A 23523-nucleotide genomic window follows, 5' to 3' on the forward strand; every position below is an offset into this window, starting at 1 on the left:
ATATTGCGATGTAGTGGACTAAACGCAATAGCCACGTAAAGTATGGCTTAGTGTGCCGTCCTTCGCTTACTGGCTCATAGTCGATGGCTCTTGGGTCTAAACTCGTATCACCTCTGTCTCCAAACGGCACATGTTCCTACTGGTGATCGGTAAAGGGTTAATCTCTCCACTCGCTGAATAAAATCGTCGGGTGATAAAAAGGACAGAAAAAAAATAGTGGTTATTGTACCTTGGGGGTTTGTCTAGGAGTGATATAATGATAAACAGTGAAGATGTTTGTAGTGTTCAGTCCTCGTCGCACCTCTCTCCTCTACTCTCCTCTCCTCTCCTCTCCTCTCCTCTTCGTTTCCTTCCTCTCCCTTCTCTCTCCAGCCAGACGTCCTTGCATCCTTCCCTTCCCTTTGACGGAGGATTTTTCACACTCCATTTCATGCACTTCACCCTACTGTTACAGTCCCCAAACCTCCCTAGCCCTAATACCACACCTTCATACCAATACCACAGCCTCATACCAATACCACAGCCTCATACCAATACCACACCTTCATACCAATACCACAGCCTCATACCAATACCACACCCTCATACCAATACCACATCCTCATACCAATACCACACCCTCATACCAATACCACACCCTCATACCAATACCACATTCTCATACCAATACCACACCCTCATACCAATACCACATCCTTATACCAATTCCACACCCTCATACCAATACCACATCCTCATACCAATACCACATCCTCATACCAATACCACACTCTCATACCAATACCACACCCTCATACCAATACCACATCCTTATACCAATACCACACCCTCATACCAATACCACATCCTCATACCAATACCACACCCTCATACCAATACCACACCCTCATACCAATACCACACCCTCATACCAATACCACATCCTGATACCAATACCACATCCTGATACCAATACCACATCTTCATACCAATACCACGTCTTCATACCAATACCACACCCTCATACCAATACCACATCCTCATACCAATATCACATCTTCATACCAATACCACATCTTCATACCAATACCACATCTTCATACCAATACCACATCTTCAATCCAATACCACATCTTCATACCAATACCACATCTTCATACCAATACCACATCTTCATACCAATACTCATACCAATACCTCACCCTCATACCAATACCATATCCTCATACCAGTACCACATCCTCATACCAACATCACCTTCCCCATGCTCACCACACCAATACCAAAACTCTCTACCAATACTGTACTTAACTCTACTTCTTGCCTCAGTATACTCTCCTTACTTATGGGGAACCAATACATGAACTCTCCTTACTTACTACACACCAGTAACTCTGCTCTACTTCCCACACCAATACCAGACTCTCCCTAATACTCACACACCAATACCAGACTCTCTCTAATACTCATCCACCAATACCAGACTCTCCCTAATACTCACACACCAATACCAGACTCTCCCTAATACTCACACACCAATACCAGACTCTCCCTAATACTCACCCACCAATACCAGACTCTCCTTAATCCTTAACTCAGCCACCAATACCTACACCCAGTTTCCCTTCTCACACCCCCATACATACACACATACATACGTACACACATAAATACATACACAACCCCATCCCTTGTTCTCAGCAAGGCGTCAGTTCTCCTGTGTACCAATCCTTTCCTCAGCTGGGTACACACACACACACACACACACACACACACACACACACACACACACACACACACACACACACACACACACACACACACACACACACACACACACACACACAGAGGAGACTTTCTTATGGAAAATATAATTGCCCAGTAATGACAAGAATTAAATTAAGAAGGCGTCATCGTACTAAAGGGGCAAAAAAAAAATACAGTACAGCAAGTGGTAGGTGGTGGCGACCATCATCCACTCATTTGATGTAGTGATGCCTACTTCTTCCTTAGTCTTTATCATTCTTTTTCTTTGCCTGCCCTCCTCTCTTCCTATTTCTCCCACCTTTCCTGTCACTTCTTATTGCTTTTCTTTCCTTTACAGGTGGCTTTACATTGAGTGACAAGCCAAATGATTTCCTGTAAGCCAGGAAGCCATTTACAGCGCTGGGTGGTAACCATATAACCAAACCATACGTGCTCCCTACGTGTCAGCAAGAGGGTTGGTGGAGTGTTAGAGCCCCTCCCCATAAAACCACTAACTCAAAGTTAAATGGCCACCCCTTACGGGATTTTGGCGTCTGGCAATAGATAGGTAGACAGATAGATAGATAGATATTTTTAGGACGATTAGGGAAAGAAAGAGAGAGAGAGAGAGAGAGAGAGAGAGAGAGAGAGAGAGAGAGAGAGAGAGAGAGAGAGAGAGAGAGAGAGAGAGGTTATGTCCCCTTCCTACTTTCTCCCTGTCTAGCAAGAAGCCAATTACCCGCTTCATTAAGGTGATGGTGAGGGATGCCTTCTCGTGGTGGCACGCAAATAACCACGCTGCTTCACTGCTCGGTTATAGAATCGTCCCTCAGCTGCTTCCCCGTCCCCGAAAAGGAGGATGGTGGACTGTAGAATAGCAATTTAAGCCTGGGATTGGGGATAAAACTGCCACTACTATGACTACCACCACCACCTCCACTACTACTACTACTACTATGAGGATATGGATTTTTTTTTTTTACTCCACGCCTGCAGTCCACTGGGTTCACATTTCCATTGAGCCTGGAAAAACAAGAACAACAACGGATACGATATAAAATGCGTTTTGTTTTTTGCTTTTTCTCTCTCCAGGGGATTTACTCAGAAGAGAGAGAGAGAGAGAGAGAGAGAGAGAGAGAGAGAGAGAGAGAGAGAGAGAGAGAGAGAGAGAGAGAGAGAGAGAGAGAGAGAGAGAGAGAATGGAACTGGAGGGGTTAGATAGAGCGTCCTTTAACCCTTTCACTCCGAGGTCCTTTTTTTTCGCCAGCTAAATGAAATGCCTGGAGGTGCAATAATAAAGAACTTGACTTTTTCTTCATTCCTCTATTCTTGCTGCCTTCAGACGATTTTATTCACTTCCTGGCACTGTATCTAGCAGTGAAGGGGTTAATGAAGGCTCTGTCTAAACCTCTTCTGTTCGGGGAAAAGAAAAGAAAAACAAGGCTGAACAAAGTCGTGTGGAGGTAGGAAGGAAAAAGTAAGAAAAGACGAGTTGGTAATTAAGCGGTAAAAGAGAGCCCACGTCAGGCCCAGAAGTGGTGTACCCTGACTGAGAGAGAGAGAGAGAGAGAGAGAGAGAGAGAGAGAGAGAGAGAGAGAGAGAGAGAGAGAGAGAGAGAGAGATGGAAGGGTAGAAATGGGGAAGAGGCGGGCAAAGGGATAGTGAGGAAACGATAAGTAAGAGAGAGAGAGAGAGAGAGAGATGGGAGGGTAGAAATGGTGAAGAGGAGGGCAAAAGGATAGTGAGAAAACGAGAAGTGAGAGAGAGAGAGAGAGAGAGAGAGAGAGAGAGAGAGAGAGAGAGAGAGAGAGAGAGAGAGGAGAAAAAGCAGAAAACATGGTGATGAAGTGAGAAAGTTTGACGAGTGAAAGCAAGAAGCGAGGTCAAAGGAACATGTTAACTCTGAATACAAACACAATACAATCAAAGCACAAACAATAAAAACAGAATACAAGCAGCAGAATACAAACAATACAGAATACAAACAGAAAACACAAACAGACAGCAGAGGGAAAGCGTGTCATAGGAGCCGGCGGGGGTTAATACCAAACACTGATAACCCTTCTCATAGTCACACCTTCCTTCGTGTTTCCATCCCAGCTGACGCCAGACGATTTGGTTCAGCTGAGAGTGAGTCCTGGGAGCCTGAGAGTGTTAATACTGATCCCCCAAAACCCCTTTCTTGATACTGTCTCGCTGTATCCTAGGCCAGCTTAACGTACGCGGGGTGAAGAGGTTGAATCGTCCAGAGGCAGCCAAAATAAACAAAAACTACACTGACAGGTTGAAATGAGAGAGAGAGAGAGAGAGAGAGAGAGAGAGAGAGAGAGAGAGAGAGAGAGAGAGGTGGTGTCCAGTACAAATAGGACTACAAGTTTATGGAAGATTTTAAGTGGAAAAATATACTTATCTGGAGAAACTTTGTAATTTGTTTGGCCACTCTTTCTCCTAAACGACACTCCCATTCCATACCCGGAATTTGGTGGGGAGGGAGGAGGAAGAAGGGAGGAGAGGAGGGGGAAGAGAGAAGGTAAGCAGAGTTGAAAAGATGAAGGGGGAGGGGAAAAGAGGAAGATGGAGGAATGGGGTGTTGGTAGGAGAGGGGAGGGGAAAGACATGTAGTAGGGGAGAGGGGAAGAGAGGGTGATGGAGCTGCAGAAGAAAGGGGAAATGAAGGAGAGAGGGGGAGAGGGGAGTTGGTAGGAGAAGGAAAGGGAAAGAGAGGAGGGGAGGTCAGGGGAAGAGGCTACATAGGGAAGAGAGGAGGAAGAAAAGAGATTAGGTGAGTTGAAAACGAAAGCGAGGGATGGAGAAGAAAAGGACAGAGAGAGAGAGAGAGGATGGAAGGAAGCCTAAAATGGAAATCAGATCCATTAATATTTCCCAAGTTGTTAAAAAAAACTAAAATCCAACTTTCTGTAATCCCTATGCCTATTGAAGTGTGTGTGTGTGTGTGTGTGTATGTGTGTATGTGTGTGTGTGTGTGTGTGTGTGTGTGTGTGTGCTTTCGTCAGTCCTGCTAAATGACCAACCGCAATTCACATATTTTAACTTTTGTCATTATTTTGATACCTATGTTAAAGGCAGGTGATGAATACAGGTAGGAGCGCTTTGTGTGTGTGTGTGTGTGTGTGTGTGTGTGTGTGTGTGTGTGTGTGTGTGTGTGTGTGTGTTTGTGTGTGTGTGTGTGTGTGTGTGTGTGTGTGTGTGTGTGTGTGTGTGTGTGTGTGTGTGTGTGTGTGTTTAGTTTCTCTCTCTCCCCATCCGTTTCCTCCCTCTGAGCTTCATTTAATACCGTCCCCCCTTCCCCTTCGCCTTTCTCCTCCCATCCTGTCCCTCCTTCACCTGTTCCTTCGTCTCCTTCCCATTTTCCTCTCATCTCCTTCTCTTCCTCGCCTATTTCCATTCTCCCTCTCCCTCCTTCCCTCCTGCCTCCTTCTTTTTCTCCCTCTCCTTTCTCCTCCGTCCTTCCTTCCTTCTTCCTTCTCTTTCCTTCTTCATCCACTTCCACAGTTCCCCTTGCCTCCTCCTTCATTTCTTCCTTTAACTCCTTTCTTCCCTCCATTCTATCCTCTCTCCTTCATTCCTCTCCTTCCATTCTTTCTTTCTTACTTCCTTCTCTCCTTCCTTCTTCTTCTTTTTTTCCATCCTTCTTTTCTCTCTTCTGTCTCCTGTCCTCTCCTTCCGTCCCCCATTTCCTCTCCCCCCATCCTCCTCCCTTCCCCATCTCATCTTTCTCCCTCTCACTCCCCCTCCCCCACCCCCGTTTACCCTTCTCAGTCTTCCTCCCTCTTCGTCTTTTATTCCATTTTTTTTTTGTCTTACTCCCCATTCCATTGCACCCTCGCTCTCCCCCTCCCCTCCCACTCCCCTTCCCTTACCCCTTCCCTCCCCCTCCCCCTCGCCTAGCCTCGTCCCCCTACCCCCACAAGTGCCATTGGAAAGTCATTACCGTCTCACTAATGAAACACACGACTTTTTTACCTCACTCTGCCTTCACTTCTTTCTTGTCATCGATTCCTCTTTTCCTTCATTTCTCTTTCATTCCATTCATGTATTTCCTTCTCTCATTTCACTCACTTTTGCCCCTTTCTTCACTTCATCTATACTCTTATTTTCTTCACAGTCTTCACTTGTCTCATTTCACTCATTTCTCTCTCTCTTCACATCCAGCATCATTGTCTTTCGTCACCTCATCTCTTATGTTTCACTGCCTTCCCTCATTTCTTCTCCGTTTCCTTTCCATCCTTCATTTCCCTTCTCTCTCTTCTCTTCATGGTCAGATATTCTCGACTTACCTCACGCCGTTCATTCATTTTATTACTCCATTAAGATAGGTTATTCATTTTGTACACCATCTTCTTGTATCATTCATTCGTTATTACTTACCTGTTCAGAAATTTCCACCCATTCATTTATTCATCAGTTATTTCATTTATTAATTTATTTATTCACATTCATTAATCCATTCATTTCTTCATTCGTTTGTTCATTCAATCATTCATTTATTCAGATTCCCATTTCCTGCATATAATCATCATTTTGTTATTCTCATTTACCCTGTTCTTTTATGTGCTGTATGTGCTTTGTTCCTGTGTGTGTGTGTGTGTGTGTGTGTGTGTGTGTGTGTGTGTGTGTGTGTGCGAGAGAGAGAGAGAGAGAGAGAGAGAGAGAGAGAGAGAGAGAGAGAGAGAGAGGGGCCTTGGAAAACTGATCACAGGTCTCTCGCACTCCTTGTCAACATTCTCAACATTTGACTCTCTCTCTCTCTCTCTCTCTCTCTCTCTCTCTCTCTCTCTCTCTCTCTCTCTCTCACTCTCTCTCTTTCTCTTTCTCTCTGTCTATTCTGTCAGTCTATCTCTCTGTCTATATCTAATTATCTGTTTGTCTATCAGTCTGTCCATATCTATCTATCTCCATCTATCTGCCTTTTTCTGCCTGTGTGTTTCTAGATTTGTAGACCTACTTTCTATATATATCTATCCATCTATATCTATTACCTACTTAGATATACGAGTTCTCGCTTTCCCCTCTCCCCATCCCCTTCTCTCCCCAGTCCTTTCCTTTCCCTCTCTTCTCAGCATCATACCCTCGCCTTCCCTTCCTCCTTTTTTTTTTATTTTCCACCTCACCTTCCATTTTGCCTTCCCTCCCCTACCTGTTCACTCTCTTCTTTCCTCCTTCTTCCCCAACGTCTTCATATCCCTTCCCGTCCCTTTCTTGCTCCCCTTCCCCTTCTCTCCCCGTGGCCTTCCTTCTCCCTCCCCTCCCCTCCCCTCACTGGTTTCAGGTACCAAAGAGGAGAGAGAGAGAGAGAGAGAGAGAGAGAGGCGGGGGGTAACTAAAAGGAGACATAGGAAAAAGAGAAAGATAGCATTGCAGTGAGAGAGGAGGAGGAGACGGAGGAGAGGAGGAGGAAGAACAGTAAGAAGGAGGAAGAGGAGAGATATTGGAAGATTATATAGTGTGTAAAATATTGAAATGATTTTGGGACCCGTTCCTTGGCGATTTATTGTACCTATCACACCCAAACCCTCTGAATCCGAAAACGTCATATTTTTTATTTTTATTTATTTAGTTATTTTTGACATTCTCGCTGCCTCTAGACGATTTAATTCTGGAGAAATTATTAGCCCTGGGGGGGTTGGATACTGCCTTCCTTAACCTCTTCAATACGAGGCATCTCCCTTCAGGTGAGTAAAATCGTCAGGTAACAAGAAAAATAGAGATATGAAAAAATTACATGATGGGACTGAAAAGATTAAAAGACAAGGGAACAGCGTAAAACCTCCATTATTTGTCACCTTCAAGTCTTTCACTGGACGCCCTCAAGTGGTGGCACCGATTTCACTGAGTATTTCGTCTGCCTAGTTATGCAAACGTCCCTTAGCTGCCTGCCTGTCCCCCGATGGAAGGATGATGGGCTGCAGGACAGAGTGAGCAGGCAGTCCACTGGGTTCACGTTTCAGACGACCATGATATTGCAACTACTACCACTACTACTACTACTACTACTTCAGAGGACCTTTTGTATCTTGTAAACAGCCTTGAGCATAAATTGTGTACATTTTTTTTTTTGCCAGCATTGCGTCCTGCTAATGGATTTCTCATTCCTCCCACGCCTACTCCCCTCCCTCTCTCTCTCTCTCTCTCTCTCTCTCTCTCGATCTCTCTTTGTGTGTGTGTGTGTGTAAGAGCTATTAATGCGTTTCGTTTTCAGTCAGTTGAATTTAATTTTATCGTCGTCCTTTAAATTGCTTCCATTAGTGCTGTTCAAACTCTAGCGTGGGTGGCTGAGAGAGAGAGAGAGAGAGAGAGAGAGAGAGAGAGAGAGAGAGAGGGAGGGAGAGAGAGAGAGAGGTTCTTGGGTACGCTTGCTCAAATGACTAATTCTGTCAACACGTCTGATTTCCTAACCTGACTTATCTTGCTTACATTCTCTCTCTCTCTCTCTCTCTCTCTCTCTCTCTCTCTCTCTCGGTCTAATCTTCATATAGCCAGTTTTTTTTTCTTTACCAGTACTGCCTTCAAGTCCTTTATGGCTTCATCTCCACCTGTTTATTCTTTTTCATTTCCTCTTTATCCCATCTTTATTCCCATCTCATTTTCTCTGGTACATTTTCCTTTATTTTCCTGAGTGTCGTGTGTGTGTGTGTGTGTGTGTGTGTGTGTGTGTGTGTGTGTGTGTGTGTGTGTGTGCGTGCGCGCGTTTATTCCATTGTCTTTATGTCTTCTCTTTATTTCAACGTATTCTCTCTCTCTCTCTCTCTCTCTCTCTCTCTCTCTCTCTCCACTTTCTCCCATCGTTCGTAGCTCTCTCTACTGTTTCACTTTTACTTCTTCCTCTGTTCCCTCATCTATTTTTGCTCCTGTTGTTTTCTCCTCTTTATCATTTCCTTTTGTCTTTATCTTCATTAAAACTATTTCTTCTTCATCCCCTTTCTGTCCCCTCTTTATCCATCCGTTTCCCTTCTTCCTCTTCCTCTCCTCCTCTTCCCCTCTTCCTCTTCCCCTCCTCCTGTTTCCCCTCTTCCTCTTCCCCTCCTCATCCCAATAAAAGCAGAAGACGAGCTCTGACATTTCGTACTCCAAGGAAAACTACACAACAAACTCTCAGTGAATGTAGAATGTTTTGTGAAAGTTGGAACTGCTGAGAGGCAATATTGAATGTGGGGTTGTGGGGCGCGTGGGGGGATTACAGTATATACATTCGTACATACACATACGTACATACTTTGATGATAGATGTGTGTGTGTGTGTATGTGTGTGTGTGTGTGTGTGTGTGTGTGTGTGTGTGTGTGTGTGTGTGTGTTACATGCAATCAGAGCTATGTATACGTGTACTAGGAATGTGCTGAGGTTCGCAACAGTGGCAGCCACGGTGGGTGTTAGGCAGGGGGCACCATCTAGCTGTATATTGTTCACTGTTATACAGATCAAATGGTACGGATGCTGCAGCGAAAAATTAATGCAGACGGGTTCTTAGGAAGACTGCATTGCCCGCTATTGATGGATGACACGGTGATCTTAGCGCCTTCACGTGAGATGTGTTTAAAAAAATTGAATATCGTGTTAGATTATTGTCATGGATATGGGATGGTTGTGAATTAAAAAAACATGAAATTCATGGTAATAAATGGTGATGCCTATGATGTAACCCCAATGTTGATGCGAGGACTTGAAATTGCATACCCCTGTCGCTATTTGTACTTAGGTGCTTGGTTCAGTGATGATGCCAAGACAAACACTGTAAGTCACTTCATAGGGTTTCAGGGGAAGCTAACGTCAATAAACATGCCGTTTTCTGTGCTGTAAATACTAACATGCCATACGATTATAAAAGTCAGGTATTAATGCAGCTATGACCTCTTCACTGCTCTGTGGTTGTGAATTCTGGCTGACAAATAGCCCTGCATCAATAATTGCATGTTAAAACAAAACTAAATGTTTACTAGGAGTACGGAAAAATATTAGCATTAACCTATGCCTCGTGGAGTCGGGAATCCATCCAGCACAGTATGCAATAACTAAAAGGAGACGAAAGTTTCTAGAATCTAAATTAAATGCACCTGACAAGGATGAACCGTTTTATATTGTGTACCAGATGTGTAGGCAGGCCAATACGCCAGGTTATAGGTTTTTAGCAGATGCATTACAGTTTGATTGGGATGTTGACCCTTTAGAGAGGATAAAAACTCTTATTAGGGAAAAACCAATTACTGCGAGAAAGTATGTAATATATAGAACTGTATTTAATTCGGCGCTTACTGTGCATCAAGGTTATGAAAGTAGGAAGTACAGTTGGAGAAATTTCCCCGCGGGACACCGCGTAGACGGCAGCAGGAGCGGCAAATAATTTGATCTGGTAACAGTGTCGGGGATAAAAGAGGGGTGGGACGTGCGGGGTAGGTGAGGGATTGGGGAGGTAGTGGGGGTAGCTGTGTGGTGGGAGGGGTGGGACGTGAGGGATGGGGGGTAGTGGGAGTAGCTGTGTGTTGGAAGGGATGGGAGTGGGGGTAGCGGAGTGTTGCGTAGAGGCTTAGTAGCCATTCAATGTAACATAATTTGCTTTGATTTTAAATGAATGTTTTTTTATGACAGGGAACTAACGAGCTAGCAACAGGCTGTAAAGTGATGGTTCATGACATGATGAATAATGGTCAGTTCAGTGATCATGCAAGGCTAATAATAAACACACACACATCACCAACACGTAAACTTATATAAAGATTCGCCCCCTCTTCGGTATCTATAACATCCCCATTGTAACACAGACTAATATCAGACGTGTACTTCAGATACGTCTCAGAAAAGCTGCTCATACAATGTTACTGGTAACGTAGATATGGTAGCGTATGAATAACAGAGTATACATAATATTCCATTCCTTCGTTGTTTCAGTCAACCATTAGTATTTCTTACCCCTAAAGGCATTAAAGTATGTCAGATTTTAAAACAAATGCATCTTTGTTAGCTTTCAGTGTGAATTTGATATATTTACTAAATCGTAAGCACATGCTTGCTGCTTGTCACAAACGAATTTAAGCATAAACCAGCCCTAGACCCTTTCAGGTCAATCAACAGCGTCTGCGTGTGTGTGTGTGTGTGTGTGTGTGTGTGTGTGTGTGTGTGTGTGTGTGTGTGTGTGTGTGTGTGCTGTACAGTGTATAATACTGGGTCTCTCGCTGTCTAACTCTCCCAGTTTATCTCACAGAGACTTATAAGTAGGCTTAGGATAATCATACATTTGCATATGTGCATATGCAAATGCATATTCTAGCCATTTATTTATTATTATTTATTATTTATTTATTATTTTCTTTATTTGTACGGCATATTCTTTGAAATTTCCTGGGTATTATAATAACTTCTTCAACCTGTAATAATATTTAAAGTCATAATATTCATCAGATCATAGTGACTTATATACTGCTTAATTGGCTGTGGTTGGGAAGGCCGTGACTTGATGGTCAGTAGACAGCAGTCCAGGCCTGACTGCCTCATTTCTTTCTCAATTCCATCTCTCCACCTAATCCTTTGTCTTCCCCTCGTTCTTCTCCCTTCCACCTGACTCCTCCATGCCACCTTCACAGGATCAACTTCTTCCATCCTGGTCACATGCCCATACCACCTCGAACGGTTCTCTCTTGTCTTCTCAGCAACTGACACAACTCCTGCCTCTGCTCTGATGTCATCATTCCTCCTCCTCTCTCTGGGACACTCCCATCAGCCATCGCAGCATCCTCATCTCTGTCCTCTCCAGCTGTTCCTCCTCATTCTTCCTCAGCGCTCAGGCTTCTGCGCCAAACAGTAATATAACAGTAACTTTTGGAAGATGGCTTGAGGTCATTCCTCCACCTACCTCACCCCCCCCCCAAAGGAGGGCGCGTTCCCCAGTTTGGAAAGCACTGGTTTACAAGAACATTGCCAACCGAGTGCTAACCCAACATAGTCATTGGTATTGACACATTGTATCAGTGACATTTTTTGCTCTTGGTTCAGTTAATAATATTTGTTTATCCAAACAAATGTTAGAACGCGTAGTACTAGATTGATGCACGAAGTTTATCGGAAGCTTAGTAGAATAGAATAGTTGGGTTGAGAAGCACTTCTTGTTTAAATGTAATGGGACAAAAAAATCCTTCCTTCGACCTAATTCCCAGAAAGAATTATTATTCAGCTATATTCTCCTCAACTGTGAGTTGTATGAGACAATAAGTATGTGATATTATCTCTCAGTGTGTGTGTGGAAGGAGTGGGCGGAAAGGAGAACTGCCTGCCAAAATTTAATGCGTTTGGGTGAGGGTGTGTAATTCACCGGCTCGGTCAGGATAACGTGATTGGCGTGATTGTCAGCTCATTACCCTCCAGCAAGTGAGCTAAGAGCTCATATAGTCCGATCTAGGGCAAGGCTGTGACCTTCACACACGCACACAACCATTCCCTCCCTCAGGAGGAACAGTAACCTCCCACTACGTTAGTGAAACTTTTCGCAACCGATCCGGCGCGAACCCCCATCTTACTAGATGGCAGACGAAAACATTACCACTACGCCAGGTGTGTGTGTGTGTGTGTGTGTGTGTGTGTGTGGTTAGAACAACTGTGTGGAGGGGGCGATCGCTACTGCTAGCACATTTGTAGATATTACATTACGAAAATTTCGTAAAACGTTAGATGCATGCACAATTATTAGCAGTGCAAGTCTTACATAGTACTGGTAATTTTGTGTGAGTGTCGTGTGTATTTTGTCAAATATATCACCATCTTTAATAGCGACATTATGTCCGTATTCACTTTATATGACAACTGTAAAATAGACTGATTGTATATTATTCCTGCCAACAGAAAGGTTACCAGCGTGACTGTATGTAAGGTAATCTACTGAGTGTGTGTGTGTGTGTGTGAGAGAGAGAGAGAGAGAGAGAGAGAGAGAGAGAGAGAGAGAGAGAGAGAGAGAGAGAGAGAGAGAGAGAGAGAGAGATTATGCACATTAAATACTCGTAGACTTATAATCACACACGCATGCACGTAAGTATAAAGTTATATAGGCTTATTAAGATATGAGGGATTGGCCCTAAGAAAGTGTTGACTGGAGTATGCTTAAATTTATAGTCTGGTATGAAGGCCAGGCTCATCCATCCGTAAGCAGGGTAAGTGCCTATACGACTATGAAAGGATAACAAATTACGCCGTCAGTCTAAAGGATGTTTCTACGTTATTCTGTCAGCGTTCGGTCGTAAGATAACAGTAGTTGACTTATACGAATATAAAATGGACAATTACAAGATGTTAGATTCCGTATTCAATACAAATTGCAATGAAAGTTACAGTATCTTTGTCAAGCAACTTGCATGAGAAGCAGTTGAAACTAGTTCTAAATATTTGTAAATTCTTGGTCAACAATAGAAAGCTTTCCGCTGAGGGGACGCAATGACGGAGGCGAAGGATAAGGTTACGTATTGGTGATACCTGTTAGCTTAGGTATAGAACTTATTCCATCAAATACTGAACCATCATTAGCAGCCTGTTGCCACTATCTTTTATTGTTAATAGAAAAATCGTACTGGAATGATTATCTAAGCAGAGTTTGTTGACACAATGGCTACTTAACCTCTCGCTAACACTCACCTACCCCCACCACCACCCCTCCTCTCCTCCAGCACTCACCTTAATTAATGACTACTTAACCTCTCCCTAACGCTCACCTACCCCCACCACCACCCGTCCTCTCCCCCATCACTCACCTTCCTTGCAACTCCCACCCCCTGCTTCACCCCCAGCACTGTTACCAGATCATTTCTGTCTGTCGCTGCTGCTGCCATCTACACAGTGTCCCGCGCGGAAATTTCTCCAACTGTATATTCCACAGTATAAGCGTCAAACACTAATTAGATTACGCCTAATGTCTCATAACCTTAGAATAGAGACTGGCAGATGGAGCCGAACGCCTACTGAAATGCGGCTCTGTTCATGCAATGAGGACAGTGTACAGAGTGAAGCTCATGTACTGTTGCATTGTCCTCTTTCGTCTCCCTGTCGTCTCTTGTATTCAATGTTAGATTTTTCTCAGTTAGATGTATTGCTTGGTGAGAATAATTTTGTGCAAGAGACCTGTAATTATATGTATGAAACGCTAAAGTTGTACATATAATGTCAAATACTTATCGTATGGAGGTGTACAATCTATATTTAGTAATGTTTATACTGTTTTCCTGTTTATTGGTTGATTAATTATTGGTTAACGGTATAGTTTTTGGCCGTTTATATTTGCTGCTTCTGTTACTTCATATCTGTGTTTAATCATGTTGTTTTAAGGTATCCTGTTCATACACATACAATAATTTTAAAGTGAATATTTTTTTTTGGACAAGATGTTGTAAACCATAAGTGTTTTCTTTATACCTGAAGCATGTCAAATATTTTGTCAGTAAAAAACTACCGCTACTACTGTGCGTGTGTGTGTGTGTGGAGAGAGAGAGAGAGAGAGAGAGAGAGAGAGAGAGGGAGAGAGAGCACTGTACACTGTCAGCACCATTTCATTAAAACTTTTGGTCTGTGTTGTTAACCTACCTTTGTTCACCCCTTTTTTTCTCTCTATCTCTCCCTTCCTCTTTCCCTCCCTCCTTCCCTCTCTCCCTACCCCCTCCCTCCCTCCCTCCTTTTTTTTCCTCTTCCCTCTCCCTCTCTTTCCTTCAAACACCCTTTCTCTTTCTTTTCCTTCACTCTACCTATATCCCTTCCTCATGCCATTTTGTTTTTTCTCTCTCTCCCTGTCCACTTTACTCTTCCTTAGCCTCCCTCTCCGTCTTTCTACCTCCCTTTCTAATCTTCTCCCTCTTTAACAGCGTTTCTTAACCTTTTCCGACCTCAGCACCCCCTGTAATAAGGTCTCAGTCCAGCCAGCACCCCTTCACATCTAGTTACTGGGACAACAGTTGCTACACTACTGCAGGATTAAAGTAAAATGAAGTACTGCCTAACATTTTGTTTTGAACATTCTTAAAAAAAATCAAGGACGCTAATACTAAGCAAAACCAATAAGGAATAAAAAACAATAATGTAGCATTTTCCAGCACCCCCTAAAATTGATTTCAGCACCCCTGGGGGTGCTAGCACCCCAGGTTAGGAAACACTGCTCTATAAACTCATGGGGGGAGGGGGTCAGGAGGAGGGTAGGACACGACAAGGCATAGACGATGAAACAGAAGACAGTTGAAGTAAACAGTGGTATGGTGTTGGTTTGGTTACGTATGTACGTATGTATGTATGTGTATGTTTTTATATGCAAAGAAGAAGGAACCAAAGGCCAGAAGCCTGCAAAATTGTTCCCTCCAAGAAGAAACAAAAACAACAGAGAGCCAAATTCAAGATCCGTTCATTTCGAAATTCCTTGATACAGTGCGTTTGAAAGACCGGAGGTCATAGGCAGTAGGAAATACAGGCAGAGGAAGACAGTTCCGGAGTTTACCTGTTGCATACTTGAAGGACTGGGAGTAACGATTAACTCTAGCATTAGAGAGTCGCACAGAAGAGGGCTGAGATTTTCTGCCTTAGTGGTAATGGGATGCAAGCAGACAAGTCAGAGGAGCAGTGACCATTGAAGTAGCGATTGAAAAGAGATAAAGATGCAACAGTGCGTGGGAAGAGACAGAGGTTGAAGGGAGCCAGTATGAGGAGGAGAGTTGATGAGACGATAAGCCATTGATTCCTTATTGAGAAGAAACATGTGGGAAGTCTCCCCACACATGAGAATGGTACTCTATACAGGGGCGAGTAAAACCCGTGTATGAAGCCAACAACCTTGCAGAGGTTATGTATGTATATACTGTACGTGTGTGTGTATTGTAGCTCTATTTACTGTGGACAGTGTGTTACCCCGAGATAGTCCATCCTACAGACTGTTATAATCGGTGGGGTCAGCACTAAACCACCTGGTTGCCCAGCCCCTTATCTCCCTCCATTCTCCCCACATCCCTCCCTCCCTTCCTCCGCTTTCCTCTCTTTCTTTCTGTGTGTGTGTGTGTGTGTGTGTGTGTGTGTGTGTAATTCACCGGGTTGGTCAGGATCACTTGATGGTCGTGATCGTCAGCATTTTACCCTCCCGGAAGGGAGCTGAGAGCTCATATAGTCCGATCTAAGGGCAAGGCTGTGACCTTCACACACCCACACACCCGTCCCCTTGCTCAAGGGGGACAGTAACCACCCACTTCTTCAGTGAAACTTTTCGCAACCTGAGCGAGGCGCGAACTCCCGTCTACCAGATGGCAAGCGAGAACGTTACCACTGCGCCAGCGAGCGGTGTGTGTGTGTGTGTGTGTGTGTGTGTGTGTGTGTGTGTGTGTGTGTGTGTGTGTGTGTGTGTGTGTGTGTAACAGCGCTTTACACATCCTTTTCCATCACATTTTTTTCTGCAACAGATTCCACAACCGATTCGGCCCCTTGCTTGCCATCCTCTGTGCCCTGAGAGAGCGAGCGAGCGAGAGAGAGAGAAGGAGAGAGAGAGAGAGAGAGAGAGAGAGAAAGAATGTATATCTTTCCCCAGGACTCTTCATTTATACTTATTATTCCCAGACGGTTTCTATCCAATGTAGGGGAGACGATTTGCAGTGAGGGGGGGGGTTTGTGAAGGATCTTTCTAACCCCTCCAGTGCAAAAACCCTCTCCTGAGCTGAATGAAACCGTCTGGAGATAGCAAAATGGAAGGTATATGCCGACCCCTCCTCCGTTTTCCTCTCCATACATTCTCTTCCACCTTCCGTTGCCCCCACTCCCTTGCCTCTCTTTCCCTTCTCTTTTTTGTTTCTCTTCTCTCCCTCTTCCTCTCCATTTCTTTCCCTGTTTCTCCTTTGATTATGTCTCTCTCCTCTTCCATTCCCTCTCTGTGCTTCCTTCAGTCCCCCCATCCCCAAGTTGTGTGGTAAGTGTGGTAGTTTGGTGGTTGTAATGGTGGTGGTGGTGGTGGTGGTGGTGGTGGTAATGATAGTGATTGTTGGTGGTGGTTGTGGTAGTTATTTGGTGCTTGTAATGGTGGTAGTGGGTGGTGGTGGTAATGATGGTGATGGTGGTGGTCGTAATGTTGCTGGTTGTTGGTACTAATTGTGGTAGTTGTAATGTGGTAGTTGTTGCTGGTGGTGGTGGTAATGATGGTGGGTCTTGGTGGTGATTGTGGTTAGTGCTACTGCTTGGTGGTTGTAATGATGATGGTGATGGTGGTGGTGGTGGTGGTGGTGGTGGTGTGATTGGTGGTAGTTGTGGTAGTGGTAACTGTGGTTGAGATCTGAAAACCATTAATATTGCTGTATCATCATCATCATCATCATCATCATCATCATCATCATCGTCATATACATCTTTTTTAATGTAAATATGTACGAATAAATTTAAATGTTCTAGAATAGCCAGAAAGAATGGAGGAATGAGACGGAAGGAAGGAGAGAGAGGGAGGGAGGGAGGAGGAGTGGAGGAATGGAGTGATGTGGATTGGTGGGGGGTGGAGGAAGCCGGCTTTTCATGGAGGAGGGGGGTGAAGAGAGGGAGGGGGAGGTGGAGGGACAAGATGGGGAAAGGAAATGTTGTAAAGGGAAGAAAAGAAAGAGTTAGTGTGGAGGGGAGAAAAAAAAAGTCGATTTCACAGTGACCATTGCTGTTGGTCCGATTGTCTCCCTAAGGCAAACAGTTCTGAATGATAATTTATATCACAAGCTGCATAAAGCTCATGCTTTCTGAGGTGCTGATGATATAGCAGGCATACAGATAAATGTAAAAAATCAAAGAACATTTCTAAATGGTTTGTCCACAGTTTCAACAAATAAAGGCGGGGAAATGTAAAGATGATTTTTAATTGTGTGTATAATCAAACCTTCTCCCTATATCCGTGCTGGTGGCCTTGCACTGGTTCAGCACTGCTAAGCCCCTCCCTGTTCCAGTTAAATCCCTCATTCATCTTCTCTTTGGAACTCTCCTCCCTAGATTAGTTTCCCTTCAGTCTTCAACCCACAGCAGTTCATGTTCAACTGTTGCAGATTTTTTAGGAATGGAGGACACCTGTAACCTTGTGTATAGAGTGCATGGAATTTATTTTCTTATATCTCATATGTTTTTCCTTCCTCTCTTCATCTTCAGGAGAATTAAAAAATTACAACTGCTCTGTTAAATGTTCCTTTGCAACAGCCAGCATTCCTGCAGCATCCCTGACTAAATTTTTCCTGACCATTTGTTGATTATCTGTTGTTGCAGGCTTTCTTATTTTTATCATCTCATTCCTTCCTCTCATATCACTTTAATTGGCAGCTACATAATTATTTCCTTTTGTCCTAGTTTTCCCCTTCCTTCCAAGCCCTACATTTGTACACCAGGTACAACTACTTACCTGTTTGTAAAGGTAAAGCTGAGGGCTATAACGGATCAATAAATGGTTTGGTAGATTATTAGGTACATTGACAGATGAATAAATAGATGACTTGACAGCGAGACAGAAAAAAGAAACAAATACATTTCTTTGCTGCAATGCTCCTCCTGGTAACTTGAACCTTTGAGCCTGTGACAAGCTTTTCATAAACCACCCTAGGATACAATGGCACTGTATCATCTGGGTAGCCACACTGAACTCCTCTAGGTACTCATTTTGCCTTTTGTTCTCTCTCTCTCTCTCTGTCTCTCTCTCTCTCTCTGTCTCTGTCTCTGTCTGTCTGTCTGTCTGTCTGTCTGTCTGTCTGTCTGTCTCTCTCTCTCTCTCTCTCTCTCCAACACTCTCTCTCTCTCTCTCTCTCTCTCCAACACTCTCTCTCTCTCTCTCTCTCTCTCTCTCTCTCTCTCTCTCTCTCGTGCAAACAGGCTGGCACCTTCATACAAACATTGCTAGCCACTCTACTACCCATACAAGAAAGGTGTACTGAAGGGGTTAAGGGTAGACCAACATGTGCCCCTGATTGCATTACATAATAAAAAGAATATAAAATTTAAAAAGCCCAGAAAGGAATAAATTATTACAGGGAAAGTGGAGGACAGAAAAGGTATAAAGGGCTGTTTTGTGATAGATTGGTGTGGATTATTTTTTAAATGCAAGAAGAAGGAACCAAAGGCTAGAAGCTTCAAGAAAAATAAAAACAAGATAACATAGTCAAATTCAAGGTCCATTCATTTTGGGATGCCTGGACACACTGCGTTTACAGCTTTTGGATGCTTTCTTGGGGTGGCACTTTACAACCTGTCAATTCCACGGCCTGGTAATACATATGTTCCTCAAATCCCTACCTTTTTCCTAAAATGGAGGACCGCTTCAGCCAGCAGTCGATTGGGTGCACAGTTCAGATGAATCTGGATCTATAACTACAACTAAAACTACTGAGACAAGCCCTGAGAAACAGCTTATTTCAGTACAAAGAACATAATTGCCTGCTTATGCTGTTTGTGTACTATGTGCGTAAGAGAAAAACAAATATTTATTAAGAAAACACACTTCAACACTTCTCTTTATGGTCTCTGCTGGCCAAAGGGAGATCAAGAGGGGGCTGCTTCGAACCGTGTACTGATGTAATGTGTTAGTCCTGTTGCCTCTATATAAGTTTACACTTGGTGATCTAGCGAGTTTAATCGCTGGAAATGGTTGTGGCACATAAGGGTCTACTTCTCAGGGGTGGTTGGGGTTTTTCATCACCATCTTCTCTGAACCTCCAAGACAGGGTGGGGTCAAGACAGACATGCCTCCAGGCTATCCTACCCTCACACACCTTTCTCACCCCCTCAAACACTCTTCTCCCTCTTCCTGCTCCTCAGTGTGCTGTTCCACTCTCGTCTTCCACACCACATAAGGTCTGCCTCTACCAACACCACCTTCTATATCACTCTCATACACTTTCTTTGGCACCCGATCTATGTGCATTCTTTGTACCTGTCCAACGTATCTAAGTGTATTTCTCTTTATCCACACAACAACCTCACACCTTATTCCAATACCTTTTTTTTTTTCTTTACTGCAGGAGGCTGGTAGGAAGGATAAGAGATAGACAGGAAGGGCAAAAGGAAAGCAGGAAGGACAAAAGGAAAGCAGGAAGATCAAGAGGGAAACGGGGAGGACAAGAGGAAGGCAGGAAGGTCGAGAGGGAAACAGGAAGGACAAGAGGGAGTCAGAAAGAACAGGAGGAAGACAGGAAGGACAAGAGGAAGACAGGAAGGACAGGAGGAAGACAGGAAGGACAGGAGGAAGACAGGAAGGACAAGAGGGAGGCAGAAAACACAGGAGGAAGATAGGAAGGGCAGGAGAGAGGCAGGAAAGGCCAGAGGGAAGCAGGAAGGGCAAGAGGGAGGCAGAAAGGGTGGGAGGAAGGCAGGAAGGACAGGAGGAAGGTAAGAGGGGCAGGGGACATGCAGAAAGGGCAGGGGGCAACAGGAAGGGCAAAGGACAGGTAAGAAGAGCAGGGGACAGACCGAGAAGACAGAGGGCAGGCAGGAAGGACAGAGGGCAGGCAGGAAGGACAGGGGGCAGGCAGGAAGGGCAGGGGGTAGGGAGGAAAGGCAGGGGGCAGGTAAGTTGGTCAGTAAACAAGCTGGCATGCAGAGAATGTGGTAGGCGAGGAAAGACAAAGGTTGGCAGGCAGGCAGGAGGGCAGACAGGCATGCAGAAAGGAGGAAGCGTATGGGGAAGGCGTGGCTGAATCGGTAGAGAGGCGGCTTGCAGTCCTAATGGACCCTGGATCGAATCCCGGCTGGGGCAGGGAACAGTTTAAAGATTTGAATTTCCTAAAAGCAGACTTTCCTGATCTGCCAGATGACCCGCCGACATGTCATAAAAGTACCCCCGCTAATACCAGTACACTAGTCCTGTATGAGACAGCCCTAGCATGTACAGGTATTCAATATGGACGGTGGGTGTTAGCGCCGAATTGGTGACATGTGGAGGTGTAGGAGGACTACTGGGCCTTGGGATGGGCCACTGCCCCCAAGAAATAGGCCCTGAGCCTTTGCCCAGAGTCGGACACGTAAAAAAAAAAAAAAAAAAAAAAAAATAGGGTGGGAGGAGGAGGAAGAGGAAGAGGAGGAGGAGGAAGCAGTAATAAGGTTAGGGAAGGAGGGGGAACGCAGGCAGGTAAGCAATGAGGTAGGGAGGATGGGTGGACGGAGGCAAACAAGCATTTATATCAAGGAGCACACTGAAGAACTTGAATGAAGATTATTAAAATTCAGCAGGACATCGAAGCAGACAGCAACAATCCACCAGAAGGAGCCCACGGAGGAGTGTACATGGCGCGAATGAGCTCCGGGCGGAAACGGTCTAAGTCCATCCGGATCGCGCGCCCCTACTACACGGAACTCGCCCGCCGCCACCATAGCAGGAACACAAGACAACCTGCCGGGCGCGCTGCCCATCAATCAGACCGGGGTGGAACTGTTTCTCCAGTTCCAAACAGCACCCCTGAGACGGCCGGTAGCTACCGCTCACCCTCCTACAGGAGACGGCCTGAACCACTCTGGAGGAAACGAGGAGACGGCCTGAAGCCGCTCCTGCCTTCGTCAGTAGACGGCCTGCAACCGCTCGGAAGGTGCCCTACAAAGTGACGGCCTGTAGCAGCTCTGGAGGAAACGAGAAGACGGCCTGAAGCCGCTCCAGAGGCTAATCAGGAGACAACAAGTAGCAGCTCCCGCCTTTGTCAGGAGATGGCCGGAAGTCGCTCTGAAGGTGCTTCTGGAGAGACAACCTGTAGCTGCTCCCCCTCCTACAGGAGACGGCCTGAGGCCGCTCTGGAGGTCAATCAGGAGATGGCCGGTAGTCGCTCCCACCTTCGTCAGGAGACGGCCAGTGGCCACTCTGAAGGCGCCCTGAGACAGCCACGGCCGGTAGCCACTCCGAAGGTGCCCCGAGACAGCCACGGCCGGTAGCTGGGCCCTACAGCCAGAGACGGCCTGTAGCCGCTCCTTCGTCAGGTGCTGAGCCCGGTCCACCCACCCACGACTTGGAGGGAGCCCCCAGCCTGGAGGAGTATTGGCGAGGCCCTGTGACCACCACCGGGCTCTTCTCCCTACAGCCGGTGGAGACGCCCCTGATGGACCCCGATGCCGGCCGACGCCACAGCTCACTCCTGACGGCGTCCCCGACCTTCGGGGACCGCAGCTCCCGCGACCTCCCGACCGCCCCTCAGACTCCTGGGTGGGACCTCCCTGCACCCAGACGCCAGAGATCCTCATCCTCCATCAGGCGCCTGACTCAGAAGTTCAGGCAACTGTTCGGCCCTAGCCCAGAGGGCCAGACTCCCACCCCGAGCCAAGAAGCCTCGGGCCCCTACGCCCCCAGCAGCCCTGGACGAGAGAGGACGCCCCTACATGCTGTCCTCTGCCCCCAGGACCAAGCAGCCCCTGGCTGATGCCAGTCCCGTCAGTAGGGAGGCTGAGACTTCGCCGCCGCCCCTGCACCTGACTGTGACACGTCCGACCTGACAGTGAGTGCAAGTGAACATACGCAGCATAAAGACAATGTAGGAGTGACAGAATAAAGTGAGCCGGTGGTTAGCGCGTAAAAGAAAGTGGTGGAAAAAGATAGCGCAATAGTGAGACAGTGAAGGACGGGTCTACCATCGTGAACAGTGCCGCCGTATCACTTGAAGATCATACGTAGGCCCCTGTGTTGAAATTCCAGTACCACCAGCTCCACTCGGGTACATTGTGAAGTAGTGTAATACTGATCTACTGGCCGAGGTACAGTGAACACTATCCAACAGTGACGGCACATCTCGGTAAGACCACGCTTAGGCCCAGTGTAAAATATTAACGCTACCCTGGGAAATCAGGCAACCACCACCACCAGCCTAGGAAATCTAAACTCCCCCACCAACATAAGTGTCTAGCTCAAGTGTCGTTCACCCTAACCAATCTGGTCCTGTACAGTATCCTGCATGATACTGTTATTCCATATCTGCAGCCCAAGAATTATAATTTTCCAGTTTATTTGTATTTGTGACATCTCGTTCCTGTGTAAGATTTAGTAATACACATGTAAGGTGTTGCCTTGAGTTTTTGTGTCGTGCCTCTCTCTTATTTGTCTAAGCTCCGGTCTAGAAAAAGAACCCAGCTATTCACTAGGTGCTTTAGGGACGGGAGGCAGACCCTAAAACACCTAGCATTACAATTATATTCATCAGTTTCGTAATATATCCAGAAGTATTAAAGCAACACATGTTCACGGCAACAGGAGATGAAGGAGGTAAAACTTATTAACCTTTGATGGCTAAAGTCCTTCGTAGTAAAAGGGGAATTAGTCAACCGTCACTGCCAATTCCTCAACTCTGTATAGCTTTAAATAAACCCTCCAGTTATGCAGAGGCATCCTGAGTTGAAAAGTCTGTCAGGTTGTGGCCAGAACAAAAAACAAAGACGTTATCAAAGAGAATGGGTTAAACCTTTCAGCAGGATAAAGGGAGTAATCTAAGGTTGGTTGTTACCAAGGAATGCGACTCTACATTCCTTGGTTCTTAACGTACAATACAACCGGCACTATGAGGCCATAGGCCTTTAGTACTAATAACAAGCTTCAACTAACCAGTGCTGTAGTGAAAAATCACCAAAAATTACTACACAACATATTGCGAAGTGACCACAGTGAAGGATTAACCTACCTTATACACCTACCGTCCGCCAGCGCAGCATCCCTCTCTCACGTCTGACGGCCGAGTGAGGGGGTCCAGCGAGATCAGGGGTTCAGATAATTCGAAATTAAAGAATGAAGTCATCTGTGATTTCGAACAGCCTGATGTCCACACTGATATTAATTCTTTTATTATGCCTTCTGATTGCATTCTTGATACCGA

Source organism: Coenobita brevimanus, chromosome 89, assembly GCF_032717465.1.
Source record: "Coenobita brevimanus isolate Jiangsu-jjx chromosome 89, ASM3271746v2, whole genome shotgun sequence".
NCBI classification, from domain to species: domain Eukaryota; kingdom Metazoa; phylum Arthropoda; class Malacostraca; order Decapoda; family Coenobitidae; genus Coenobita; species Coenobita brevimanus.